The sequence below is a fragment of the Thamnophis elegans genome, chromosome 5 (assembly GCF_009769535.1).
Source record: "Thamnophis elegans isolate rThaEle1 chromosome 5, rThaEle1.pri, whole genome shotgun sequence".
NCBI lineage: Eukaryota > Metazoa > Chordata > Lepidosauria > Squamata > Colubridae > Thamnophis > Thamnophis elegans.
In genome coordinates this window covers 6,021,343-6,033,301 of record NC_045545.1, presented here as the reverse complement: position 1 = coordinate 6,033,301, position 11,959 = coordinate 6,021,343, and the positions used below count along the sequence as shown (strand labels likewise).

Genomic DNA, 11,959 nt, shown 5'->3' with positions numbered 1-11,959 from the left:
AATAATAAGCAATATATTGCTTAATTTGTCTGTATTTAAAGAGAACAATATATAGACATTGCTCTATAATTCTTGAAGTTAAAACTTCTTTACAGACATCCAGAGCTGTAAAAACCTCTTGCTCATTGACATGGACATTAGATTCCAATCAATCCATTCTGATTGCAATCATAGCAGCTTAAAAAAGTATTTTTAAATGTTTATTGGTATATTGATTTATTTGATTGATCAAATAAATGGAAACACCCAAATGCAATATGCGCCACCCTTTATGTACCAAAATGCTTCCAAAGTGGCTTTCCCCCACCTCAAAATTATTCCAAACTTGTGCTCGCTTCGGCAGCACATATAATAAAAATTGGAATGATACAGAGAAGATTAGCATGAGCAAGGATGACAAGCAAATTCGTGAAGCGTTCCATATTTTTTGGACTTGTAAAAAAGTTAAAGCATTTTGGATAAAAATATGGTGGATTATGCAAAATGTTCTTAAAAAAAGGATAAGGTTTACCCCTCAGTTATTTTTGTTAGGTATAATTACTGATTGTACAGTTGTAGAGATTAACCTGATTTTGCATTTAATAACCGCAGCAAGACTGTTGGTGGCGCAATACTGGAAGAAGGAAGATTTGCCTACTATTCAAGAATGGACATTGAAAGTAACAAACCTAGCAGAGATGGCTAAAATATCAGCATATCTCAAGGATCACTAAAATGAGAGATATAAACTGGAGTGGAGAAGATGGATTGGCTATACTCAAAATAAATACGGGACTAAGAAATTTCAGATAGTTTATGACTGAAGAAACAAGGAATGATATAAGTTGTTTAGAGCAAGCCTAGCAAGGAGGAGTTAAAGCTCAAATGAAAGATGATATTAACTTTTTTTTAACTTTTTTTTAGAATGTTTTTGTTAAAGATTTATACCCTGTATTGGTTCTGGGAAGTCGGGGGGGGGGGAAGGTTGGGGAGGGGCTTGGGGGGGAGGGTGGGGGGAGGGAAGTAAATATTTGTAAAAGTGGTTTTTTTTTTTTTCAAAATTTTCATTAAAAAAAAATTGCTCCAAACTTGCATTACAGGAAGATGATACATATGGAACGGCACAGAAAGAAAAGCCAACAAGAATAATTTAGAAGTCATAGATTAGGTAGAAGAGTAAATCTCCTTTAATAATTCATAGAGCCGAGGTGGCGCAGTGGTTAAATGCAGCACTGCAGGCTACTTCAGCTGACTGCAGTTCAGCAGTTCGGCTGTTCAAATCTCACCGGCTCAAGGTTGACTCAGCCTTCCATCCTTCCGAGGTGGGTAAAATGAGGACTTGGACTGTTGTTGGGGGCAATATGCTGACTCTGTAAACCGCTTAGAGAGGGCTGAAAGCCCTATGAAGCAGTATATAAGTCTAACTGCTATTGCTATTACTATAATTGCTCATTGGCTGTCCAATTCTTAGCTTACAAATCAGCTTTTTATATAATAAAGACCAATCAGAGCATAAGAGCAAGCTGAATATTTAAGTTACTTATATCTAATTGGGCAGGATCATGTGCTACAAAGAAAGACAGGACCCCTGACAAGCTTATTCTGATTCCTGCAGTCAACTTTTATTTCCTAACCCTTCACTGTAAAAAAAAAAAAGGCAGTTGGGATTTAAATGGATTGTAACCTTGTTCGACTGAAAATAATGGCATTCACAGCCTACTATAACCAATTTGTAACAAGGGCTTTTAAACTTAACTTAAAGCCCTTAGTATTATATGAGAAGGTCTAAAGGAATGGCTCTTTTTATTGAACTTCCTAACATGAGTTCAAGTTTTACAATAACATTTTTTTTACCATGACATTACTATAAATGGGATCTGAAAAATCTCTAAAATTCTGTAAATCCCAAAGTACTTATTTTACAATTTCAATTGATTCAGTTCAGGTGGGGAAAGCAAAGAAAAGCTTTGTAGACAGATTCCATTTAACATATAAATATGAGTTAAGGATGTCTTAGAAGCAGATATAAAACTAAGGTGAAATGTTCTATGTTATAGCACACATAATGGTGAACTTATCATCTGATTTAACTCTAAATCAAGAAGTAGTTAATTTGTCTTAATATACTGACGTTATTATTCTTTAAAGCTGCTTCTACATTTTTGACAATTCCTTGTAAATCTATAGTAAATTCTATAGTAAATTCTATAGTAAATCTATAGTAAATTCTATAGTAAATCTATAGTAAATTCTATAGTAAATCTATAGTAAATTCTATAGTAAATCTATAGTAAATTCTATAGTAAATTCTATAGTAAATCTATAGTAAATTCTATAGTAAATCTATAGTAAAGTCCTTGTAAATCTATAGTATGTCACAAGATAAATCCCTAATGAGGATCATAGTATAACTACTGTAACAATTGTCTTTGATTTCTCCCATTGCTGCACTACAGCAAAGTAGCTCTTAGAGTCAATTTGGCATAGTAGTTAAGATGCTGGCATAAAAACCAGGGAACCATGAGTTTTAGTCTCATGAAATCCAGCTGGGTGACTTTGGATGAGCCACTCTCTCTCAGCCCAAGTCACCTGACAGGATTGTTGTTGTGGGGAAAATAGGAAGAGGAGGAAGTTGTTGTGGCCTGCCAGTGGCCAGCAAAGATTCGGACAGTGAGGAGGTTGGGGAGGAACCTGGGCCAGTCCTGGAGTCTGTGGAAGGCTCTGATGAGGGCTCTGTGTCGGAGGCAGAGAGGGGGCCAGAGCCACATGCCAGTTATCATCTGCTCAGAGTCAGACATCAGTGAGGCAGACGAACAGCTGGAGCCTGTTCCCAGTGTGCACAAGCACAGAGTTGCCAGATGAAGGGAATAGCTAAAGAACAGGGGTCGACTTGGGAGTAGGGCCAATGAATGGCCCCTCCCAGAGGAAATAAAAGAGGAGCAAAAGGAGAGTGAAAGTTTGCAGGAGATAATTAGTTCGCTTAATTGGTTCATGACTCTCCAAGACTCCTTGACAGGTTTTGCAGGTATCGGCCTGGCAGCTCTCCATGCCAGATAAGGTCTGTGACTGTAAATCTTCCTTTGAAAGACTTTGTTGTATGTGAATGAGCAGAATTCACAGTAAATTAATAAAAGGGTTTTTTTTGTCGGGACCAAGAATTTGCTTCATGCTCTCAGGAAGCCTAGTCAGAACAGAAGTAACGTATGTGTTTGCTGCCCTAAGTTTATAAATAGTAATAAAAGTAACAAATAGTAATAAAGAAGTTTGATAAACAAATAAACTCAGGACCCAATGTCTTCCACTTCCAATTAACAATGCCATGTATCCATATACACTTTTTGACCCACAATTCTGTTGGATCTAGGTACATAGTATGTAAATGTCTGTGTCAGACCTGCAGTGGTTCCTTTAAGAATCTTTGGCCTGCCACACTCTCATTAAGGGGCGGGGAATAGCAAGGGGTAAAATGTGTTGTTTTCAAAGTAAAAAATTCCTTTCTAGAAGCTCAAGGTCATCTTTTGTCTCCGCACCTTTGCACCTGACCGGAAACAGCTGGGTGTGGGTGCCAGCGTGGAAGAAGAAGATTGGACCATGTGATGGATTATGGGTGTGGGGCAGGGATGGGTTTCTCCAGGTTCGCACTGGTACGCCAGAACCGGTTCGTGAAATTGAGTATACCTTTTGGAACCTGTTCCAAAAGGAAGGAAGGAAGGAAGGAAGGAAGGAAGGAAGGAAGGAGGGGGAGAGATACACACAGGAAAGGAAGAGATATACACACAAGAAAGGAAAGAAGGAAGGAAGGAATGGAGGGAGAGTGAGAAAAAAAAGAGAAAGATAGAAAGAGAAAGAAAAAAGAAAGAACAAGGAAGTGGGAGAGAGAGAGAAGAAAGAAAGAGGTGGAGAGAGACAAAAGGGAGGAAGGAAAGAAAGAAAGTGTGTGTGTGTGTGTGTGTGTGGGAGAGAGAGAGAGAGAGAGAGAGAGAGAAATACAGTAGGTAGGTACATAGAGGGAGAGAGAGAGAGAGAGAGAGAGAGAGAGAGAGAGAAACAAAAAGAAAGAGAACTTATGACCACAATTGAACCCAAAATTTTGGTTGCTAAGCAAGAGCATTGTTAAGTGAGTTTTAACACATTTTCCAAGTTGCCCACGCCCACCTGGTCACACATCCACCAAGCCACACCCACCCAGTCACATGACCACCGAGCCACTCCCACAAAACAGGCCACACCTACAGAATAGGTTCTAAAAATTTTGAAACCCACCCCTGGTGTGGGGACAAGATCATGAACTTTTAACTGGGTGGGATTCTGATGTCATTTCCAGGATTGGGATTCCATAGCATAATGCCAAGATGTCTGATCTATTCAATTGGAACTTTAAGAATCGTTTTGCTTTGGACTCTGATTTAATTCTACACGATACTTGGAACGCTGACAGTCTGTGCAAATGACACTCGCCCTTCCTGTGGATTTAAATAAGGCTATAATTAAGTGTATGTCTCTGTGTTTGAGCGTGTGGGCGGGGCGGGCATAAAATCACACATCCTAAAAAAAAAACCTTGGAGTCGTTGGCTTTTGGAGAGAGGTGGTTTTCTTCTCGGCATCTAATTTTTGAGCTGCAGCTTTTATTTTCATCAGATCTCTTCTGGTGCCTTCCTCACACCACCGGAGTCTGCTTTCGAAGTACTGGTCAGGACAAGCTGTCAGCTTCCTGGATGTTCCTTGAGCTCAGATGGTTTCTTTTTACAACCGTCAAGAAGCAGCTTAATGCAGACAATTCAGAGACATGACATATGAATCCTAATGAAACCGTGGCCAAGGAAAATCCTGAAGTGTTAAATGATGGTGAGGGTGATGAAATTCTGACAGTTCAGTCCCACTCTGCTGTCACTAACTGCACCTCAAGGGTTCTGTATTTATAGTTGTTTGCTGTATCCTGCAGTCAATAGCAATAGCAATAGCAGTTAGACTTATATACCGCTTCATAGGGCTTTCAGCCCTCTCTAAGCGGTTTACAGAGTCAGCATATCGCCCCCACAGTCTGGGTCCTCATTTCACCCACCTCGGAAGGATGGAAGGCTGAGCCAACCTTGAGCCGGTGAGATTAGAACCGCTGAACTGCAGATAGCAGTCAGCTGAAGTGGCCTGCAGTACTGCACCCTAACCACTGCGCCACCTCGGCTCAAGTGGTTTGCATTCATATGTTTGCCATTTTACAAGGGTTTTGCCCCAAACCAGCATTTGCTTCTGGTTTTTGGCAAATAGTGAATAGTTAAGAATCACAGTTTAATGACTGCTGTGATAAAGGTCATAAAACTTTTACAACTATCATGAGTTATGACCGTAATGGAATACAGTCCATATACAGTCCTAATTCAAGGACTACCTGTAGGATAATTACAGGTAATCCTTGACTTACAACAGTTTGGGACTTTTCAAAGTTACAACAGCACTGAAAAAGTATCTTATGACCGTTTTTCACATCCAGCATCGCCAAGAGCTGAGGTGGCGCAGTGGTTAGGGTGCAGAGGCCACTTCACCTGACTGTTATCTGCAGCTCAGCGGTTTTAATCTCACCGGCTCAAAGGTTGACTCAGCCTTCCATCCTTCCAAGGTGGGTGAAATGAGGACCCAGACTGTGGGGGCGATATGCTGACTCTGTAAACCGCTTAGAGAGGGCTGAAAGCCCTATGAAGCGGTATATAAGTCTAACTGATATTGCTATTGCTATGATCATGCAATCAAAATTCAGATGCTTGGGAATTGGTTCATAATTATGACGGTTGCAGTGTCCTGGAGTCATGTGATCCCCTTTGCAACCTTCCACCAAGCAAAGGCAATGGGGAAGCCACTTAACAACCATGTTACTAACAACTGCAAGTGATTCACTTAACAACTGTGGCAAAGGAAAGTCGTGAAAAGGGACAAAAACTGACCAAACGACATAAATGTTGGGTTCAATGGTGGTCATAAGCTGAGGACTAACTGTATTGCCTTCCAAGTTGGCATTTGATTTTTTTTTTTTAAATCCTTTTACTTTGCCTTGGCATCATTTACAGAAATGTCTAGCTTATAGTATGATGGAAGTACCATAAAACATTTCTTTAACAAAAGAAATGCCCTGAGCTTTCAAAATATTATAAAATGCTGCAGTCTGTCCCTCAACACTGCACAGAAGAGGAAAAAAAAGTGTTGAATTAGATCGCATGCATTACTGGTTCTTTTTTGCGCTCATGGATTTTTCATAAGCTTTGAAGATTTTTAAATCTGACAAGTGGGAAACTAATGGGAAACTGGCAGACGAAGAGCTGAACAACCAAGTTACAACAAGCAGGCTTTAATCCAAGCCATTTCTCCCCCACCCTCTCCCCAAGCAGGAGTGTTGATTGCACTGTTCTCAAATGTTCCCGCTGGGAGACCTCATTGCTCCCATATCAACAGAAGCCTATTTTTTTTTTCCCTTGCTTACAGATGGAACATCTCTTGCTACAGAAAGCTTTGGCAAAAATTGGGCCGAGACACCATTGCACCACTTCCCCCCCTCCCCCTTTTTTTTCTCCGAAAGACATTCACAGAATTTTAAGTTAATGGACCACATTCATCCCTGATGCAAATCCTTCAGAGCAGCCATTAACTTCAGTGGGAATTGAGGCATGGGAAATATTATTTTCTATTTAAATAATCAGATCCTATTTATATGCAAAGAGTGGCTTGAACCTAAGGAGAAATTAGCGGATAGTCTATTGTGTCTATCCCTTTTCACTCTGCACACATGTGTGCCCAAGATGGGGGGGGGGAAAGAGAGAAAGAGAGAGAAAAGCCTTCAGCTGAGACCTTAATTCGTATCTAATTGGTATTCATGCGCGGAAGGCATTGTCATTTAGTTAAATTTGTAGCCCAGACAATCCTGGAGATTGGAAATGAATTTCGATCATTTTAAATGAGGTCAAATAAACAGTTGATGTGCCAAAGGAGAATAAATGGAATCTCCTACCTATCAAAATCCCTACCTTAAGATTTCAATGTCAGTCTCTCGCAAGGTGATCCCTGACTCATAGCATCCATCCGAAAAGAATAAAAGGATACACATTTGCATAAAATTTGCATGGACGGCTATAATTATATATCATTTACATATGAGCATCTCATTGTAATGGGGGAGCCTGAGGCTAGCTGACCCACATGCCAGATCCACATGCTGTTCAGGTGCAGCTTATGTGGTGGCTAACTTCAAGCCACTGCTGTCTTTTCTTATGCCTCTTCACTTTTCACTTGGATCTGAAAAGGGAACCCTTTCAAATAAAGCATGAAAGTCTCTTTCAGGTTGAGGTTGGCTTCTGGCAAAAACCTCAAAAGCTTCGTGAAAACACCCATTCAGCTTTTGGGGGGATAAAATTAATTTGCCCTTGCTCTTCTGAGGGGGAACAGGATAATGTGCCAGTCTGGAGACCATCAGTTTCCCCCATGATCTCACATCCAAGTACTAATCCCAGGCAAGGTTACTTTGGAACTAGCCCCAGCTAAATCTTGTCAATATACTGTAGAGCAGGGCTGTAAAACGCCCAGCCAGTGGGCTGGATGCAGAGGTGGGTTCCTACCAGTTCGCACCTATTCGGTAGAACCGGTTCGTCAAATCTACCGAACCGCTTAGAAGAGGTTCCACCAGTGGAACCGGAAAGCAGGCCACATCTACAGAAGAGGTTCCAAACTTTTTTGAAACCCACCACTGGTCCTTGGATATGATTATTCTACACTATCATGCTCCTATTTATAAAACTCAGTGCCTCTGTGAAAGGGAAGGATGACCACTGCGTTTTTGGTGCTATCAGAACATTGCGTGTGTTGAAGTTGTTTTAATGCAAACCAAAGATGCCTTTCAAAAAACAAGTTGACATCACATTCTTATGCATGCCAGTGTTGTGTGTGAGGTAATAGTGTGTGTGGTTCTGACAAGTGTCGTCGGCATCTTCATATCCGGTCACATGGGCGGCAAGCTGCTCTCATCCGGTCACATGGGCGGCAAGCCACTCCCACAAAGGAGGCCACACCCACAGAGTAGATTCGAACAATTTTTGAAACCCACCATTGGCTGGATGCATCACATGCTGACCACGCCCACACCCGGTTTAGTGAAGGGGGGAAAAAAGTCCCGATACGTTTCATGATGCCATCGTGAGTTTGACACCCCTGATTTGAGATAAAAAATTGCCCTCTATAGATTGATACACAGAGAGACACAGAGAAATAAAACATCAGGATGGGAATGGTAAGAGATTTTGCTGTGGAGCTTCTAATGATTGGAGATTGACATGCTCACTTGTTAATGCATTTGTTAATGTTAATGTTTTATATTAATATTTGTTGTAGTTTCCCATATATGGTTCCATCTGCCAGTCAGTGCCGACTGGCAACTACACGGAGGAGAGCCTTTTCAGTAGTAGCTCCGACCCTTTAGAACGATCTTCCCGTGGAGATTCGTACCCTCACCACCGTCCAGACCTTCCGCACAGCCCTTAAGACCTGGCTAGCCCGTCAGGCCTGGGGACAAAGATAATTGCCCCCACCCGAATGATGAATGAATGTTGCTTACTATTTTACTTCTATGTATTGTTTGTGTTTATTGTCTGTATACCCCCTCCCTTCATTTTATGTAAGGCGCCCTGAGTCCCCTCAGGGAAAAGGGCGGCCTATAAGTATTAATAAATACTCAAATACTCAAATGGTCTATATTTACCTACCTCGTCTGCTTCACTGGATGCTAATTTTGCTTGAAAAGTGTTATGTTTTATTTAGTCAGTTTATTTCATCTCTTTCTATTGTGTCATAAAGATGGCTCATCAGAAAGAAATACCGGTTGTGAAATAAAGATCCATAGCCAGAAAACATCATTAGGTTTAAAAAGCGGGCATTAAAATATCCTTACTTCCTATTTCAAGGAATGTCCTCTAAGACCCTGGTTCTTTTAGAGTGTACTAATTAATTCAGTTACTTCACTGCATTTAACTTCCCTAATATTCTCCAAAATAATATGTTGCCAACTTCAACTGATTTATAGAGAATGAAATGTTTCCTTTTATAGAGTATATGACACTCATATACTCCAAAATCAGCATAAGGGCTTAGATGTTCCAACTTTAGAATTCATCTAGGCACGAAAGCTTAAACATTAAATAAATATAGATTTATAATATCCAGTGCAAAACATTAGAATCATCTACCCTTCTGTGATCACGCCTGTTCTTCTCCGTATCTTCTAAGCAATTAATGCCGTCCAGGAAATCTCACTGATCTTCTGATTTTCCCAACTGCGTCTAATTCCACTCTGAATTCCACTCTGTCATTTTCTATCAATCATATTTGCAGTTTTTCTTTTACAGATAGTGGCAGCCTCAAAATGTACATCAGACCAAGAAATCAACTCTATATTTACACTAAAATTATTTTATTAAGATTAAGAAAGAAAATCATGCAAGTGTGATCATGCTGTGCCTTCTCTATTTCTTATTAGGAATGTCCCTCTCAGAGATGCCTTCTCAGATATATCCATTGTTTGGTCTTTCTGTCTATATATTGCTGTGATAATAAATCTTTACTCTTTCTGTCTAGACCAGATCTGGTTATTCTACAGATCACAGACCACATCTGGCTCTTTGGCTGACCCTAACTGGACCACAAGAGGTCAGTCAGCACTCAAACATCAACTGGAGCAGCGTGAGGAGTTGAGGTGATGGAACTTGAGGACATCAAACCAGGATACATTGGTTCAGCTCTACACAACATTCCAGTGTCAGGCCTGCAGTGGTTCCTTTAAGAATCCTTGGCCTGCCACACTCTCATTAAGGAGGGGGATTTAGCAAGGGGTAGAATGTGTTGTTTTCAAAATAAAAAGTTCCTTTCTAGAAGCTCATCTTTTGTCTCCGCACCTTTGCACCTGACCGGAAGCAGCTGGGTGTGGATGCCAGTGTGGAAGAAGAAGATTGGACCATGTGATGGATTGTGAGTGTGGGGACAAGATCATGAACTTTTAACTGGGTGGGATTCTGATGTAATTTCCAGAACTGGGATAATGTCAGCGTTCCAAGTATCACGTAGAATTAAATTAGAGTCCAAGGCAAAACGATCCTTAAAGTTCCAATTTAATAAATCAGACATCTTGGCATTATGCTGACACCCAGTTTTGTATGTATAACCTTGGGAAAATTAATTGCCCCAGTTAATTAATTAATTGACCATTATTTTTGATCTACAGGTGGCAATGATGCTGAGCACAACAGCATTGTCTATGTGGGAGACTCAGTTCACTACAATAGGCAATGAAATAAAGATATGTGGATGATAAAAAAAAACTACAATAACATAATATATCAAAAGTGCTTTTTATTTATAAAATGGTAACTGGACTGATTTTTTTTTTGACAAGGAAGAATAAAAAGAGGTTTCGCTTCTTATCCTGGAACTTCATCGGTTGCATTGGATTTTGGTGTTTTAGAATCGAACCGATGAAGCTTCCAGGATAGAAAGCGAAACTTCTTTTTCTTCTTCTTCTTCCTCAAAAGAATCAGTCCAGTTGCCTTTCCAAAAATAAAAATCACTTTTGATACAACTATGATGGAATCTGACAGGACTTACTTAACTTTTACTTAGCTACCAAGACACTTAAGTTCTCCTATACCTGGAAAACTGGTGAATAGTAGCCGAGGTGGTGCAGTGGTTAAATGCAGCACTGCAGGCTACTTCAGCTGTCTGCAGGTCGGCTGTTCAAATCTCACCGGCTCAGGGTTGACTCAGCCTTCCATCCTTCCGAGGTGGGTAAAATGAGGACCCGGATTGTTGTTGGGGGCAATATGCTGACTCTGTAAACCGCTTAGAGAGGGCTGAAAGCCCTATGAAGCGGTATATAAGTCTAACTGCTATTGCTATTGCTAGTATATTATGCACAGATATCTTACAGAATATCAAAAAATATCGCTGTAGGCCCATACGTTGATTCTCTTCAGATTGTATATATCCCTTATGAACTGGGCTTAGTATTAGACATGATAGCTCAATTAACCAAGAGTGAGAAAACAAATAAAAGCCATGATTGCTTTCTAGTGCTTTCCAGATGTGTTGAGAATACAATTCCCAGAATTCCCAATTTATTTAAAAGCTGCCAGCTTGGAGAAAGCTGAGCTACGATTATAACTAACCCCTCACCAATGTGAAATAGCTTATGAAAGTGAATTTTCATTATACAAAATAAGTATGGGTTTATTCTAACTGAAACTTATCACTAAATATTTGGCTAGAAAAGACAGAGGCAAGGATAAATTACATTAATTAATCCATTCATTCCATGCACCAGAGGGCATTTTCCATAAGATATTTTTTTTTCATCATTAATAAATACATGTTCCCAGAAGGGAAATCCTAAATTTCAAAACAACCTTTTCATCTTTTTTTTTTAAAAAAATTAGGAACCAGAGCACATCAGCAATCAGAATAGATCTTTTGGGCTCAAGAACTGATTCACTGCTCACAGATTTTAGGGCAAATACCTGGTTTTTCTGACATCTTAATTGTTCATGGATATTTTGTAATGACTTGGAACCACCTTAGTGAATTGCTTATGAATGTGCTGAGTCTTGGATGTTTTTAGGCTTTCAAATAAGACAGGAATCAATACCAAACTGATTTAGGATCCCAGCGTTCAGGCTATAAATGACCTGGCCAAACAAGAAAATGAAAATCATAGAGACTAATTTGATTCTGCACCTAATAACTGCAGCAAGACTGTTGGTGGCGCAATACTGGAAGAAGGAAGACTTGCCTACAATCCAAGAATGGACATTGAAAGTCACAAACTTAGCCGAGATGGCTAAAATATCGGCATATCTTAAAGATGACTCGAATGAGAGCTATAAACGAGACTGGAAAAAATGGATTGACTATATACAAAATAAATACGGGACCAAGAAATTCCAGTTAGCCTATGCTTAAG

At 40.0% G+C, this 11,959-nt stretch overlaps 1 pseudogene; it reads left to right on the top strand.

The window, feature by feature from the left end:
- The first annotated feature begins 327 nt into the window (after positions 1 to 327).
- LOC116509822 lies at positions 328 to 428 on the top strand (annotated as a pseudogene).
- Positions 429 to 11,959: the final 11,531 nt, after the last annotated feature.